This window comes from Triturus cristatus, chromosome 11 (assembly GCF_964204655.1).
Source record: "Triturus cristatus chromosome 11, aTriCri1.1, whole genome shotgun sequence".
Taxonomy (NCBI): Eukaryota; Metazoa; Chordata; class Amphibia; order Caudata; family Salamandridae; genus Triturus; species Triturus cristatus.
The window spans coordinates 223,205,433-223,222,963 of record NC_140594.1 but is presented as its reverse complement, the minus strand read 5'-3'; the positions used below and the strand labels follow the sequence as shown (position 1 = coordinate 223,222,963).

The following is a 17,531-nucleotide window of genomic DNA, read 5'->3' as shown; positions in this document are numbered from 1 at the left end:
TAAGTACCATATACATATATACATACATGTGGACCTCCATTGGAGTTCCAAATAATACAATAAAAAAAAATGAATGGACACAGGAGATACTCTCCACTCCTTATTTTCTGTCCATTTTTCCCAATATATTAAAAGTGAAAAATATTGTATTGATCACTTTCAGTGTAATAAAATTTGAGCACCGTTCGCAGCTAAGTTAAATAAAAAAATGTAATTTGCATGTTTTTAAATGTATGTTATGTGCAAACTTGTGGGCGGGAGTGTGTTTATGTGAGAGAGAGTGTGTGTGTGAGCAAGTGTGTTTAAGTGAGAGTCAGTGATGGTTAGTGAGTGAGAGTATGTGCGATTGAGTGTCAGTATGTATGAGTGAGTCATAATGAGTGTTAATGAATGACTGCAGGGGAAGCAGAATGAATAAGAATGAGTGTAAAGGAGTGTTGGAGAGTGTGAGCATGAGTGAGAATGAATTAGTGAGTGTAAGTCATTGAATGTAAGTGAGTGTGAGTGAGAATGTGGTGTTATGCTTGGAAGTTTGTTGGCCATGCCACACTGAAGGTAATTCTCATTTTACAGAGACACCCATGGTAAACTACTGGTGCTGGAATACTTGAGGCAATTCTTAGCATGACAGACACCTGCGATAAAAATACTGGCACAACAGAGGTAAATCTTCACGTAATGGCCACCCAATGGTAAAATGCTGGTAATGATATACTTTATTATTAACATTATTATTATTTGAGCCTATTAAGCACACAGCTACCTCCAACAGAGGTGTCCTGGCGCTAGCGGAGACAGGAGGTAAAGGACATTGCCGCGAGCTACCAAAGCTAGGGGAGGCCGAAAAGCCAGGTTGTTAGCAGTCTGCGGAAGACAGATTCAGAATTAGCCTTCCTAATATGTTCGGGTACACAGCCGAGTGGTTCTGCCTGTGAAAGACCAGCCACCTAACCTCGCTTTAGCAGAGCAGGGAGTTACCAGGAAGTCTTGATGATTGGATCTCAAGCTCCTTGTCTGGTGGTATTTACGGAGTCTTTTCCTCAAGTAGTATGGGTCCGTTTCTCTGATTGCTCTGTATGAAAGAGCCAGAGCCTTAAATTCTATCCTCATCGTCACTGGTAGCCAATCCAGGCTCCTCAGATGGGGGCATATGTGGTGTCGTATCGGGATATTTCTGATGAGCCTAGCGGCTGCATTTTGTATAGTCTGTAGCCCACTGATCAGGTAGTCTGGCTGACCCAAGTACAGACTTTTTGCTACAGTCCATGGGTAAGAGATGGAAAAATCTTCGTATGGACTTCATTTTCCAGAAACACGAGGAGGAGACATGGCTTATCTGAGTCTTGCATGAAAGGGCAGAGTCAAACTTGAATCCCAGGTTTATAGCAGAGGAGACAGGCTGAGGGGGAGGATTGAGCTCGGATGGCCACCATAAATCCGATGGTGGTGGGGATGGCTGGTTAAAAAATAAAACCTCTGTTTTATCAGTATTAAGCCTTAGACAGTTGTCAGTCATCCAGGCTGAGATGTTAACCAAGCATTGTTTAAAGTTCGAAAATGCTGCCTCAGAATGATCCCTAAAAGAAGACACAAGCTGGGTATCATCAGCGTGTGAGATGACACTTACACCATGCTGTTCAATTAGTGGGGCTAAAGGGGCAAGATAAATATTAAATAGAGTCGGACTCAAGGCTGAGCCCTGGGGAACTCCACAGACTATAGGACGCGGAGATGAGATGTGGGGGTGCAGTAATATTTTCTGGGACCGGTCTTTAAGAAAGGAGCTAAACCAAGATAGAGGGGTCCTCGCCACTCCCATTTGTCTGAGTCTATCAAGAAGGATCTTATGTGACACCGTGTCAAATTCTGTGGACAGATCCAGCAGTACAAGCATTGCACAGTGACCATTGTCCATAGTCTCCTGGACAGTTTCAGCTACTTCAAGCAGTGCTGTCTCGGTGCTATACGCTGACCTGAATTCCAACTAGGAATCATGGAGGAGTTTGTTGTCTTCCAGGAATTCAGATAACTGTTTCTGTACTACCTTCTCCAGGATTTTAGCAGGTGCTGGCAGGAGGGAGATGGGCCTAAAATGTTTCAATTCTGTCGGATCTGCATCCTCTTTTTTGCGAATGGGTTGAACAAGTGCCGTTTTCCAAGCTGAGGGGTAGATGCCTGTTTTCAGCTAGGAATTCAAGAGCAGATTAAGGTTAGGGTTGAGTAGTGGGGCTAAAAGTTTAAAAAACCTTGCTGGACAAGGGTCTAAAGGAGATCCTGATTTTGTTTTTTTCAGCAGAGTAAGAGAGGCCTCGAGACTTACAGGTCTAAAATTTGACCAAGTATGAAGAGGGCAAGAAGGGTACAAAGGTGTGGTTGACAATTCACTAAGGGAAAATGAGGAGTAGATGGTTTGAATTTTCTCATGAAAGAATGCTGAGAGGTCTGCGCATAGAGTGGCAGAGGGTACTATGTTACTGTGCATCGAACCGAGTTTAGTTAAATCTTGAACAATCTTAAAGATTGCTTTAGCAGAGTTATTTGAGGATATGATTTGGTTAGCGGTGTAGTCCCTTATAGACTTACGCTTTAGTCTGTGGAAGTTTTTTAATGCTACTCTATAAATGTTCTTAGACTCTGTAGTATAGGTTTTCCGCCAGACCCGCTCAAGTTTCTCGCAGAGACTTTTCTCTATACGGAGTTCAGGTGTGAACCACGGGGCCGACGGTTTGTTTCTCGCCAATTTCATAGTTTTTATAGGAGCTATAGAGTCAAGAGATGATGCAACTCAGTGGTTAAAGCTAGTGGCATCCCTGTTGGGTTCACCGGAAAGCAGTATAGGGGACTTTGATAGACGGGACCTATTGCTTTGGTGTGATTTTCTTCCAATTCCTCCTGTCTTCATAGACCGGTTTCATAGTGCTAGTGCAATTGGTGATATACAGGTTGAATGGTATAAGACTATGGTCTGACCAAGTAAGGGGGATAGGGTCTCCGGTTGGTAGAGTAGGGATGTTGGTAAAGATAAGATCCAACGTCTGGCCAGCTACATGTGAAGGCAAGAAGACCCTTTGAATGAGATTATGCCCTTTTAGAGTGTCTGCTAGCTGAGAGGCAGGGGGGCATTGCTCATTGTCCATATGGACATTAAAGTCTCAGAGGACTATGAAATTCACATATTTCAGTGAGAGATCTGCGATAAGATCACAGACCTCCAATAGCTCAGCAGGTTTGGAGTAGGGGGTCGATAAACTAGTACTCCCGCTATAAAAAAGGTAGGGGAGGTTTTAATACTAAATGAAATTGCTTCTATGAGACCTGTTAGTTCAATCTTTTTGTATGAAATCTCCCAGTTGTTTCTCGTGATCACCGCCAGTCCAACCTCCAATCTATTGCCAGCTCTATTGACAGTGCTTATTTTGTAGCCTGCAGGGATGGCCTATACACTATCAGGGTTAGAACTCTTTCTCAACAAGGTTTCTGGGAGAAATATGAGATCCCAGTCATTAGCTTCCAGCGTCAGCCAGATACCATCCACATGTTTGGGGAGGGGCCTACAATTAATTAGACAGGCGTTAATATTTCATTAAGAGTTGTCTGACGGCATTCTGGAGGGTACGGTCATATTCATGTCCTTACATTTTTGACCCAGACACCCTTTGTCAAACTCAAAGAGACACGTAGTACAATTTGGACCCTGGCCGCTTCGTACCTGTACTAGTGTATCGAGATCCAGGCATGTTGGGTTTTGATAATTGTTAGAATTCAGCTCATAGAGCTGGTCCCTTGACCACACTAATCTCGAATCTTAATGGAAACGGGCAGCGTTGCTGGTGCTGGACGTGGGCCAGGCGCGGACGGGCGCAGATGGGCTTGCCTTTGGTGCGCCTTCGGCGCGCCAGTGGCACGCCCGCTGTCCTATCGGCTGAAGTAGGGGAGTGTGAGTCTAGCTCCGCCCTCTCTCAGCGCGCAATGGTGTCAGCTGTGCGGAAGTGAATGATCTGTCCCGCCCTCCACACAAACGGCACCCACCGCGGTGGACCAGAGCGTAGGACGGAGTAGATGTGCAAAATACGCAAGACTGTGGCAGCAACTACGTTTTAAAACCAATTAAAAACTAGTAAAAATCACTTATCCCAGAGGTAATTCTTGGCATGTGGGGCACCTGTGGAGAAATGCTAGTGTTAACACATTGGGGGTAATTCTTGGCATAAAGGAGAACAACATGACATATGGGAGTGGGACAACTATGAAGAAATGTTGGCCACAACAAAGTGAGGTAATGTTTGACATAAGGGTCGTCTGAGGTATATGGATAGCATAAATAGAAAAAATCTGGCACTGGCTTATTGGGAGCAACCATGACAAAATGATAGACCTGGGACATTGGAGTGAAATGTGTGAAACATGGTGGGGTCCATAGCACATTTTGAAAAAATGGGGCAACTCCTGGGGAGGGTCAGGTTTCATTGGTTTTGCATACCATAAAACGAGTTGTAAATATAACGACTTCTCATTGAGAGCTTTTGGCTTTTTAGAAAATGTATGTAAAAATAGTGCCTTAAAATGCATTATTTGACCTCATTCTTCTCAGAATTTTCTCAGGGGAGAAGGTAAAAACCCCTAAATAGCGGCCTGTCTTTCTCACATCTCCCGCTCACTACAATTCAGGACAAGTATTATGTCCCAGGACATTCAAAGGTCAGGTCAGCAACATATTAATCATGCAGTTATAATGGAACTTGACCGATGTAAATTATTGTGATGTCATCAGCAATAAGGTCATGTGACATGACTTCCTGGAACAAATCAGGGTCCTGAGTCATATGACATCACTTCCTGTGATATTATTAAGGTCAAAGGGTATGTGAGGCCACTTCTTCTACCCCTAGTATTTTGGTCAATGAAAGCCCATGCTGTGTTCCCGCCCTCTAGTCTTGGGAATGTCAGAAAAAACATTACCACTGTCTTGGAAAGCAACCTCACCTCCATCATGAGCACGTGAACAGGCCAGGGGCCTAAAGAGGTGGGCCAGTAGGGTCATACAAGTAAAAAGGCCTGGTCACATTATAATCGCTACAAAACTTAGTATACTGCCACCACTGTGTTACACATATGAACCTGTGACAGGATAGTAGTCTCCTGTCACTACTCACTACTGGAGTCTTACTTGCACCATTCCATTCTATGACCAATAGCAAGTCAAAGGTTACGTTAGCGTAAGGCTGGGACCAAAATCCAGAAGCCTGGATAACCGATACTCATTGTCTGGCACACAGGGCAGATTGTTTTACTGTATTCCATGCAGGGACCATTACAAATCCTACAGAGGAGTTAGAAACAAGTAGATATGTCAGAAGGGATGAATAGCACAAGCTCAAAAAGGAAAACATCCTAGCAAGGCATCAGAAGATCTTGACAATTATCACCATTCTCTAAAATAATCAGGCATATGACGTTATAATTGCAACCCTAAGGCCTCAGAGTAGTAAAAAATACCAAGTAGTTATGGTTAGCTAAGCAACCTTGCCTATGGTGGCACAAAGGAAATCTTCAATTAGACCAGTGATGTAGCAACTGATACTATGAAAGACAAGGGGGTGAGTAACCCAATTTTACTGTCCTAACAACAGCAATAGAGAGATGACCAAACACATTATGAAGTCACTATTCACATGAATAAAATGCAAAAGTGTAGTAACTGCCTCTTTGTTGCAGGCATCAGCAAGGAAGAATCATTCAGTGAGAAAAAGGAAAATAACAGTCAACTCATCGAGTGTGAGGCAGGAGGAGAAACCGGTGCAACAAGAACTGTTGAAACCGTCAGAAACTAGAATGAATGTGCTCGAAATGCCAACGTGAGGACTGTGAAGCCCTCAGGGGGGAAACAGCGCTTAGACAATAACTATTGTAGGCATTGCAGCATTAAAAAGGTGACTCTTTAACTGTACCACCCACGGTCAGGGGTATACAATTTACATTATTTTCTTTATTTGAGTCTTAGATTTTATTTTTGCTAAAAGCAGGACAGTCTCCATTTATAAGGCACCACAAGGAGGTGTTAGAAAATGTAAGGTTATATCCCTTCCACAACTACCCGCTGTGGCATCCACTGGCTTAAGGAAGAAGGTTGTAAAAGTAGATATACTGCTCTGAGGATATTATTAACTTTGAACCAGTACAGAAGACCTTGGACATCACAGCGTTCATTTGGAGTTGGCACCAAAAAGAGATATCAATAGATGCCATAAGCTCTCGCACCCAGCAAGAAAGGGTCAGACAGGAGACTGTATTGTAAGGCCTCTGAAAAGAAATGAGGAGCAGATGAGATTAAGGGGATCCAGTAGTATTGGTCCTAGGGCGATTTTCCTTCAGGCAAGCAATAAGGAGAGGAATAAAAATGGAGATAGAGGATGGAAGGTCTAGGCTGAACCCCATTCTTGTTAAAATGAAACACAGGAAGGGTTAGATCCCTAAGATTTGAGATTGTTTTGTAATAGACAAAGGTGGTCCATACCATGCGGTAGTGGTCCAGAGCTCAGCTGAGATACTATAACTTCAATTAACTACAGTTGAGACCAAAACACATGCTCTAGCAGATATTTTTCATCCTGGGAAAGCTCCCTTTTAATGATGATCTTACTGATACTTTATTGATCACTTGGTCAAACACTTGTTTTTGCCTGCCTGTGAATAGGTACGTGGGAAGACATCACAGACTGGTGCCTGGTGATCTGATTTTTCTCACCAAGCACCCCACCTTAGAAAGTCTTACTGCACAGGCTTTGACCAGTAAGATGAATCCTAACTTATTTCCAACTACTCCTCTGGACCGGGAATGACGATTCTCTAATTCTTATGCAGAGAGAATCTTGATTTTATTAAAGACATACGGAGGCTAACATTATGCAAATACTTTTATTTGCTGCCCAACATGCAGCCCTTTAAAGAATGCAAATACATCACAATGAATAGAACATCAACAACATAACTAGTAGCCAGTGTACACTTCAATCTTCCTCTTGGGCTGTGATGACACAGACGTAAAATGTGGAAAACCAGTTATTCTTAAGCGTTGTTATCTGAGAAAAAGAAATCAAAATACACTTTATAGTGAATGAAGTATGAACAGATGAAGCATAGTATGACAAAGAGTAATACATCAGAAATTCATATAACTATATTATAATTCATATCACTATATTATAATTCAAATCACTATATTAAAAATTTACAAAAAACAAACCCAAACCTCTCAGGGAGAGGAGGTTGGGATAATGTTAGCCTCCGTATGTCTTTAATGAAATCAAGATTCTCTCTGCATAATAATTGGAGAATCGTCATTTCATTACAAGACCGGAGGCTACCATTATGCATGTTTAAAGCCATGTAAAGCTACATTGCTAACATGCTCTATGGGTCTCAAATAGAATTTTGAGAAGCTATCTGCATTGGACCAATCTGCGGCTCTAAGTATCTCGGGCAGGGAAGCTCAGCCCCAAAATACTTTGCTAGCCAAAGCTCCCCTTGAAGAGTGAGCTCCAAATTTAGAAAGATCTACACCAGCTTCGTGCATAATCAGACGTACCCACCTGGTTAAGGTGGCTGAAGAAACAGGTCTAAAAGGTTTAACATATGACAAAAGAAGTTGATCGCTGTCAACAGGCCTAAAAATAGAAATGTTATTGTCATAACATTTCATACAATTCACAACACACAGTTTTTCACCCTGGTGAAAGAAAGGGTAAAAGACAGATTCTGACATTGTTTTAGTTCTTCTCCATATATCAAAGTGAACACCTTCAGACGAATAAAATCTAATAGAAAGTTCCAAAGCTTTAATGTCTGAGACTCTTCTAAAGGAAATCAGACACAAAAGAGTCGCTAATTTCATGGAGATCCATTTTAAGAGAGAGTAAATTGTTGGCGGGCCAGGAAAGGAAGAGATTAAAGATGAGGTTAACATCCCAAAGGGATTCGTAATGGGCTTTTGGAGGTCTTCTCAATCTAATACCTTTCATAACTCTCGTAATTAAAGGGTTGCTACCAATAGCAAGATTATTGACCAATGCATGACCGGAAGAAATTGCTGATCTGTAGCAATTGATCGTTCTATAAGAGAGGCCTGACTCAAAAAGACAAGCAAGGTAGTTGGCTACTTGCTGTTCAGAGGCTTCTACGGGATCCAGATCCCTTTCCAAGCACCAGCAAGACCACTTTCTCCATACACCTGAATACCTTTTCCTTGTTCCAGGTGCCCATGAGTCTTCCAAAAGGCTCTTAGCTTCTCCTGAAAGTTCAGAATATCTCCCTGAACTCCTGATATCCTCCAGACAAGAAGGTTCAATTTCCCTTCTAGAACCAAAGGATGTTCTTCTCCGTCCAGACCCTGGAGGAGGCCTAGAGAAGATGGGATTAGCTGTGGAAAGTCTACTGCTAACTCCATAACCCCCGGGAACCAAACTTGAGATTTCCAAAAGGAAGTTACGATCATGATTGAACAAGACTCTAGTCTTACTTTCTACAATAATCTCTGGATCATTGAGAAGGGGGGGAAAGTGTAAGCCCTGATTCCCGTCCAGGATTGGAGAAAGGCATCTACTGCATCCTGATGCATTGGGGTCCGGTCTCCAGCTGAAATACGTCTGAACTTGATGGGTTAATCTGCTGGTGAAAAGATCTATCTGAAAAGGATCCCATAACTCTTGAATCAATGAGAAAATCTCTGGATTCAGTTTCCAATCTCCTGGACCTCCTCTTCATAGTACTCTGTCTGGTCATTCATACTGCTAAGGTAGGTAGTTAGTATTAAGGCAAGCGAAAATGCCCCTTGACTGAACTTGTAGAGCGTGCAGTGCACAGGGAAGACACGGAGTTAATTAGGGGCAGGCCGGAGGCTGCACAAATTTTGGGTAGCCAAAAGGACCACAGACAGGCTTGCACCAACCCAGAAACGCGCAAACACCCTCATGAAAACCTGACCGGGTTACTGCCTCCCAGCGCGTAGGAAAAACCTGTTTATTTGCCCACAAATGCGTGCGCTCGCGCTCACCGCGAGGAAATATCGGATTATAGAAAGGTGCAATATGCAGCGCTACTATGTGCGTTCACCGCTGTTAAAACCCGCAATACGGACACCCGCTGGGGCGTTCAAGGTCAAAAAGAATGCGGGAATACAATCCATTTATAAACGGACGTTCGGGTGAGGCAGACGTGCACAAGGCTCGCTACTCCTTTCTCTCGTGGCACGGCTCCTCATCTGAGGGACCGCGGCGCGAGAGCAACGACACAAGCGAGTCCCTCTAGCGGCTGCAGATAGCACCGCACCAGCAGGGGGGCCGGCCGCGTAAGTAGCGGAGAACGTTCCCGCGGCCGGCTTGAGAATCTGAAAGGAAACGCCGACAGCGCTCGCAAAGGCGGTATCGTTGCCCACAGAGAACAAATACACAGCGCCTGCAATTACACAAACGGCCAAAGAAGCGCCTGCAATCAAATAACCATGACGAGCATATAAGCAAGAAATAGGGAAAAACCACTTAACTGGATGCGAAGCAGCGAAGAAAGAGGAAGGGAGGAGACAGACATGGGACTATGTATCGGTGGCAATGGAAATAGTTGATGGACTACGTACTTGGATTCCTCCCTGGTTGTAGGGAATTGTAGTTTTTTGCATTGTTTATTGATTTCTCTGAAGATCTCTCTGGCTGCTGTGAGTTTTGTAATAATAAAGCGAAGAGAGATAAAATCATATTCCAAAGCCTCCGGTCCTGACATAGAATCTAGGTGTGTGGATGGAAAGCCAAATAACTTTTAATAATCAAATAAGAACTGTCCCTTGCAGCTATTTTTCCCTTTTAATGTGCCTATAGAAGATGTCCGGGGCCCTTCTGACCCAGGCACAAAAAAAAACGTATTTCAAGTAATTATACCTTCTCACTTGGACTTCAAATTTTGGCGGCATGACTGCTCTGCCATATCCTGAAGTATCATTCTACCCCTACCTGAGAGATCTGTATTAGTTGCCAGTGGGCAAATACATTCGATTCAAAGTTCTCTGACTTGCCTACTGTGCTTTTGCAAATACAGTGCTAAGCAACCTCAGGCATTTTATCCAGCCCTATATTCCATCTAGGACCTGTAGGTTACCTAATCTCAAGTTAGCACAAATTCCTATTATTAGACAAATCAGACAGGGCAGCCGCTCTTTGGCATCCAAGCTTTGGAACACCCTGCCTCTATGCCAAAGCCCTCTAATTTCCTAAAGCAGGCGGACATGGTGCGCAGACTGTCCTCATCCAAACTCTGTGGCACTGGGAAAGGCCCTTTTAGGGTAGCCATGAGCTTTTTTAAATATTGCTGGTTTAAAATAACATGGTGACAAACCAATGATAATCATCGAGCAGCCAATAAGGGTGTAAAGTTTTTTGAGAAATGAAAGAGTTTTTAAATGAAATGTGGAAAGAATTGACAATTTGTGAACTTGCTCGTGTGATTTTTATTCATGAGGATGGAGGGTGGGGGTGCTTGCATGGATATATTTTACTGTAATGATTTTAATTAATCGGACAGTCAAAAAATTAATTCTAAGTCAGTAGGCCTGATCTGTTTGTTATGAAAAGTTACAAAAAACGATGTAGGCCTGATGTATTCATTGTGCAAAGCATACATTTCAGTCAATATGAATTGGAGTTAATGGTCGTTATTCTGTATTATAACCTAAAGGTAGGTATTTAGTTACATGTCATCTCACAGATTACCTTGGTAGGTTATGGTTTTAAAGTTGGTTACCCCCTTGGACATACTGTGAGGATCCTATCCACCGTTTCCCGGTGTTGGGGCATCGAGAGTCCAGATGGAGACTTACGCGGCGGCTTTGCAGGCCTTGCTGGTGTCTCCTCCTCCTTCCCCTCCTGGGGCGTTGGCTGATCCCTCGACTTGCGCAGGGACCTCCGCGACGCCGCCGGCAGCTCCGGCCCCGGCGCCGACTGGGTCGGATCCAAGCTTGGAGGATGTGGTGCTGTTGGGGCACCTCCTTCAGGCCACGGCGTCTCTGCCTCGCCGCAAAACCCCGCAGGGGTCCCTGTGGTGTCGCGGGAGGTCACCGGGGCTCGGGTTGCATCCCCGAGCCCCTCTCAGTCCCTTGGCAGGGTGGTTCTGTCTAAAGCCGAGGTGGGAAAAGCAGTGCGAACGTGAGGACCGCCGCACAGACCCAAGCCTTGACCTGCATAAACGAGAAGCGTTTACGTTGGACCGCCAGCGTATAGTCTGGGAATATGGAAATTCTGGCAATATCGACCTGTAGTGAACCATTCTCCATTGCAGCTTGTAACACCTGGTCTCAATCCCTATAATTCAAGACACTGGCCAATATCGGATGGGGATTTGTTCCAGGAATAGGGCGACGAGTGGGAACTCAATGGGCGCGTTCAACAGTAAAGTGCGTGAACAGACTTGTAGGAGCTACACTGGATTTCAGCCACTCTTCCACATAAACCTTTGGGGTAGGGCCCTCTGTGCCCTCCGGGAGACCCACGATAGAGGTCAGCAGTGGCAGCAAGGGGGAAGCAATACGGGAGGGCAGCAACAACAGCACTTCACAGGAGTGAGGGGGGCCAGGCGGGGCTGGGCCAAAGGGCTCATACACCGGTTAAAGTAGATAAATTGGAGGCAGCCTTACAGGGTCATGGCAACCAGAAGGCTGCAGAGGTATTGAGGGATGGTTTCAGATGGGGTTTTCGTTTAGGGTTTGGGGGACCGCGGATCAGAAGATGGGTGGACAATTTACAGTCAGCAGAAGAACATGCTCAAATTGTACAAGAGAAATTGGATAAAGAAATGAGGGAGGGTAGAATGGCAGGCCTATTCAGAATTTGATTGTTTAACCCATTGGGGTGGCGCCAAAGAAGGAACAAGGGCAGCTCCGGCTTATTCAACACTTGTCATGGCCAGAAGGGAATTCAGTGAATGATTTTATTGATGAAAAGAAAGCTACTGTGTCCTATTCATCAGTTGACGTGGCCATGTCACTGGTTGTGACGGCGGGCGCTACAGCAGAAATGGCAAATGCGACATAAAGTCGGATTTCCGTTTGCTTCCAGTCCATCCAGATGATTGGGATCTTCTAGGCATCCATTGCAATGGGAGATGGTACGTGGACAAAGCATGACCGAAGGGCTGTTCTTTGTCATGCGCATTATTTGAGTGTTTTAGCACTTTTCTGCAGTGGCTGTTTTCAAAACGCACTGGTCACCAGTTGGTGATGCATTATTTGAATGATTTCTTCTTTGTAGGCACCTCAGGCTCTGTGGAGTGAAAGGTGACTCTGGAAAACTCCAAAGAGCTGATGAGGGAACTAGGAGTGCCTTTGGCTCCTGAGAAGACAATGGGGCCCAGCACGGCTCTGTCTTTTTTGGGTATAGAAATCGATTCCAGGATAATGCAGGCACGATTGCCAGAGAATAAGAAACAAAAGATGTTGGTACTGCTCAATGAGATGCTGGCTCGGGACAAAGTGACAGTCAAAGAGATTCAGGTGTTGCTGGGACATCTTAGTTTTGCATCTAGGGTAGTGAGTTAGAGAACGTTTTGCAGGAGATCAGGCAGGGCATTGGCGGGCCAGAGGCCACTGCACCACCATGTGCGGCTGTCAGCAGGCAGGAAAGAGGACATGAGAATGTGGAGGGTCTTTTTGCAAGCTTTCAACGGAATTCCACTAGGGAGAGATGAGGATGTAATTTGGGATGTACACATTTTCTAAGACGAGGCAGGTAGTAAGGGTTTTGCACTTTACTGGCAAGGTAGATTGTGCGCTGAACAGTGGCCTGAGGAATGGAGGGAGGGGGGTAGGTGTATTGCATTCCTGGAGTTTTTTCCTTTGGTAGTGGTAGTTACATTGTGGGGAGCGCAGCTTGAACACAAGAAAGTGACCTTCAGAGTGGACAATATGGCAGTGGTAGGCATAGTGAACCGCCAGTCAGCAAGGGACGAACAGGTGTTGAAACTTTTGAGGCTGTTTGTTTTAGGCTTGTTTGCGCCATGATATAGCTTTCAGAGCTCTACATGTGCTGGGCGTGGACAATGATATAGCAGATGCTTTGTCTCGTTCACAGTGGGGGAGATTCCGTGGGTAAGCCAAGGATGCTGACAGGACCCCAATGCCCATGCCGCAGCAGCTGTGGTACCAAAGCAACACAGGATGCTACAACTGGTGGTAGGGTCACTGGGACAATCCACTAGGGTAGCATACAATTTGGCTTGGAAAGAGTGTTTGCTCTCAGGCGCCCAGCGGCGTTTCAAGACAGAGCATAGGAGGGAAGATGTTGTTCAATTCATCTTGGATATGAATGAAAAATGTTTAACTCAAGTTACAATTGCAGGGAAGTTAGCTGGAATGACCTTTGTGGGAGAACTATTATGGGGCTATTCACTGTCAGCGGGTGAATTGGGGAGTCGAATGCTGGAAGGCTGGGCTAAGGAACAAGGTCAGTTGAGACAGGCTAGGAAGGAATTGCTAGGTAAAGTAATCCAAGCATTGCCGTTAATTTGCTCAGACAGGTTTGAGACTTGTTTATTTTCCACATTGATGGTGTGGATGTTTATTGGTGCATTCTGGGTATCTAAATTGTTGGGGGGAAGAAGGGGTGGGGGGATTCAGAGGGAAAATGTGGTTGTGCGTAATGAAGGGGTTCATATTTGGCTGGGTAAATTAAAAACAGACCAGAAGTGTTTGGGTAAATGAGTGTCACTGCAAGCATCCTTGCCTAGGACAACTTGTCCTTGTAGGTGGGAGGCAAAGTGGAGGGCAATCTCCAAAGGGAGTGAGGGGTTGGTATTTGTGCATGCGAGTGGAAGCAAGGTCACTGCTTTTCAGCTTCTGTCAGTTTTGAGAAAAGTACTAAAGAAAATGGGGATTGATGGAGAGGAATTTGGGACACATTCGTTCAGAATTGGAGCAGCGTCTGAGGTGAATAACAGGGGGTGGGGACGGGGGGACATAATGCGGCTGGGAAGATGATCATTATACTGTTACAAGCCTTACCTGCACAGCAATGTTGATGGAACTTGCGCGGTTGGTAATAATGCTTAGGTTCATTCAGTTCTTCTCGTTTCAGGTTCGGTGGCTGGCCCCCTCTCGGTGGAGATGTCAATTTGGTTTCTATATCACTAGAGGGTTGGAGAACAGCAGGGTGATTTACATTTTATGTTTCACTTTTCATTTAATTTTATTGATGTTTAAATAGTATATTTGTTCATTGCAATTGGTACAGTTGATCTTATTATATCTTGCAGAAACCCCTGACGAAGAGCCTATGGCTCGAAATGCATTGGGTTGCATAAACATGGCCTATGTTGGTGTTTATCAAATTACACGTGTCGTTGTTTAAAAGCCTGGAATGGAAAGCAGCCACATTTGAAAATGTTCAATAAACATCCAAATGGAATTTCGCTGTCTCCGTGGTATTTACAAGCAAGTGATGGTTAAAAATTGTGATTAATGGTCAAGTCTTCGACATAAACTTGTATGAAATTGATATGCAGGAAAGGGAAACGATCCCGTTTAAAGCAGTGCGCTCGATTGGTGCGTCAGCCACGTGCCTATTGTGATCTTCATTTTGAAAGAGTGACTGGGGACGGGTCACTAAGAACGGTGCGCACGCAAGTTATTAGTAGAATAATATGGATTACACGAAAGGGAAGGAGTGCACTTTGATTCACTTTTCTTGTCATTTACAATTTTGACGTCCCGACGAAAGGTGCACCCTACTGTTTCACTAATGAATAAAGTCAAGATTTCTACATCGGCGGCAGCGGAAGAATTTACATCTGAGAGTGCCTTGATTATACATGAACATTACATCTTGGATAACATGGGATTGCTGTATTTCAATTTGTTTAATTATGCATTTGGTTTAATTGCTTAGTTTTTTTATGCATTTCAAATGTTGCTTTTCGTCGTTGTGTGAACGGTAATTAATTTGCATAGATAGACATCCGTCACGCACCGTAGTGTAAACATAGGGGTACCAGTGAGCAGTGGAAGATGTGGTTGGGATGTAGGTGAGAGAGTCTGGTTTGGGTGAAATATGTGATGATAATGGTTAGGATAGTGGTAGGTTTATATGAGTATTCATCATTTGATTTTCATTTTTTTGGTTTGATTCAACTTGAGAGTTTGATTAGGTTTTGAATGCGATGTACGATAGGTATGTTTGATGTTATGGTAAGTTTTTGATTTTAGCTAGGACAGTGCATTATGGATGTTGCAGTATTGGGAATGTGTGGAGATTGAGTCATGTGGTTGGATGATTAGGGTTGATTGGAGGCACGTGAGTGGGAGTACCATTGTATATTACGGTTCACTCGGGAGAGCGTTTGTGAGAGTAATTTTGGCTGAGCGGTGTGGAGAACATCGGGCGGATTATAAGAAAGGCTTGCATTTTACAAGGTAAAACGCGGGCATAGAGGAGATAAGACGGTTTATTTTATTTAGGATGATTTTTGGTTTAGTCGGGGGCGGTTAGAATTGGGGTGAGCTTTATTACAGCATGTTTTGGTTTCTATATCACTAGAGGGTTGGAGAACAGCAGGGTGATTTACATTTTATGTTTCACTTTTCATTTAATTTTATTGATGTTTAAATAGTATATTTGTTCGTTGCAATTGGTACAGTTGATCTTATTATATCTTGCAGAAACCCCTGACGAAGAGCCTATGGCTCGAAATGCATTGGGTTGCATAAACATGGCCTATGTTGGTGTTTATCAAATTACACGTGTCGTTGTTTAAAAGCCTGGAATGGAAAGCAGCCACTTTTGAAAATGTTCAATAAACATCCAAATGGAATTTCGCTGTCTTCGTGGTATTTACAAGCAAGTGATGGTTAAAAATTGTGATTAATGGTCAAGTCTTCGACATAAACTTGTATGAAATTGATATGCAGGAAAGGGAAACGATCCCGTTTAAAGCAGTGCGCTCGATTGGTGCGTCAGCCACGTGCCTATTGTGATCTTCATTTTGAAAGAGTGACTGGGGACGGGTCACTAAGAACGGTGCGCACGCAAGTTATTAGTAGAATAATATGGATTACACGAAAGGGAAGGAGTGCACTTTGATTCACTTTTCTTGTCATTTACAATTTTGACGTCCCGACGAAAGGTGCACCCTACTGTTTCACTAATGAATAAAGTCAAGATTTCTACATCGGCGGCAGCGGAAGAATTTACATCTGAGAGTGCCTTGATTATACATGAACATTACATCTTGGATAACATGGGATTGCTGTATTTCAATTTGTTTAATTATGCATTTGGTTTAATTGCTTAGTTTTTTTATGCATTTCAAATGTTGCTTTTCGTCGTTGTGTGAACGGTAATTAATTTGCATAGATAGACATCCGTCACGCACCGTAGTGTAAACATAGGGGTACCAGTGAGCAGTGGAAGATGTGGTTGGGATGTAGGTGAGAGAGTCTGGTTTGGGTGAAATATGTGATGATAATGGTTAGGATAGTGGTAGGTTTATATGAGTATTCATCATTTGATTTTCATTTTTTTGGTTTGATTCAACTTGAGAGTTTGATTAGGTTTTGAATGCGATGTACGATAGGTATGTTTGATGTTATGGTAAGTTTTTGATTTTAGCTAGAACAGTGCATTATGGGTGTTGCAGTATTGGGAATGTGTGGAGATTGAGTCATGTGGTTGGATGATTAGGGTTGATTGGAGGCACGTGAGTGGGAGTACCATTGTATATTACGGTTCACTCGGGAGAGTGTTTGTGAGAGTAATTTTGGCTGAGCGGTGTGGAGAACATCGGGCGGATTATAAGAAAGGCTTGCATTTTACAAGGTAAAACGCGGGCATAAAGGAGATAAGACGGTTTATTTTATTTAGGATGATTTTTGGTTTAGTCGGGGGCGGTTAGAATTGGGGTGAGCTTTATTACAGCATGTTTTGGTTTCTATATCACTAGAGGGTTGGAGAACAGCAGGGTGATTTACATTTCATGTTTCACTTTTCATTTAATTTTATTGATATTTAAATAGTATATTTGTTCGTTGCAATTGGTACAGTTGATCTTATTATATCTTGCAGAAACCCCTGACGAAGAGCCTATGGCTCGAAATGCATTGGGTTGCATAAACATGGCCTATGTTGGTGTTTATCAAATTACACGTGTCGTTGTTTAAAAGCCTGGAATGGAAAGCAGCCACATTTGAAAATGTTCAATAAACATCCAAATGGAATTTCGCTGTCTCCGTGGTATTTACAAGCAAGTGATGGTTAAAAATTGTGATTAATGGTCAAGTCTTCGACAAAAACTTGTATGAAATTGATATGCAGGAAAGGGAAACGATCCCGTTTAAAGCAGTGCGCTCGATTGGTGCGTCAGCCACGTGCCTATTGTGATCTTCAATTTGGTTAGTGGGGCATTCCTTCATGAAGTGGGCCCAGTTCCAGGCCCGCAAGAGTTATTTCAGAGAAAAGTTTTGATTTAATAAAATGCTGTTTAAAGTGCCTTGGAAGGGTAAAGGG

The 17,531-nt window shown here is 43.6% G+C and overlaps 1 long non-coding RNA gene across 1 annotated transcript in view; it reads left to right on the top strand.

Annotated features, from left to right (window-relative positions):
- LOC146783937 (uncharacterized) overlaps positions 1-16,921 on the top strand; it is a 95,717-nt gene extending 78,796 nt beyond the window's left edge. Inside the window, exons 2-3 of the long non-coding RNA XR_014970451.1 lie at positions 14,109-14,183; positions 14,287-16,921. This is a non-coding gene — a long non-coding RNA (uncharacterized LOC146783937). The remainder of the gene's footprint in view (positions 1-14,108; positions 14,184-14,286) is intronic.
- The last annotated feature ends 610 nt before the right edge of the window (positions 16,922-17,531 follow it).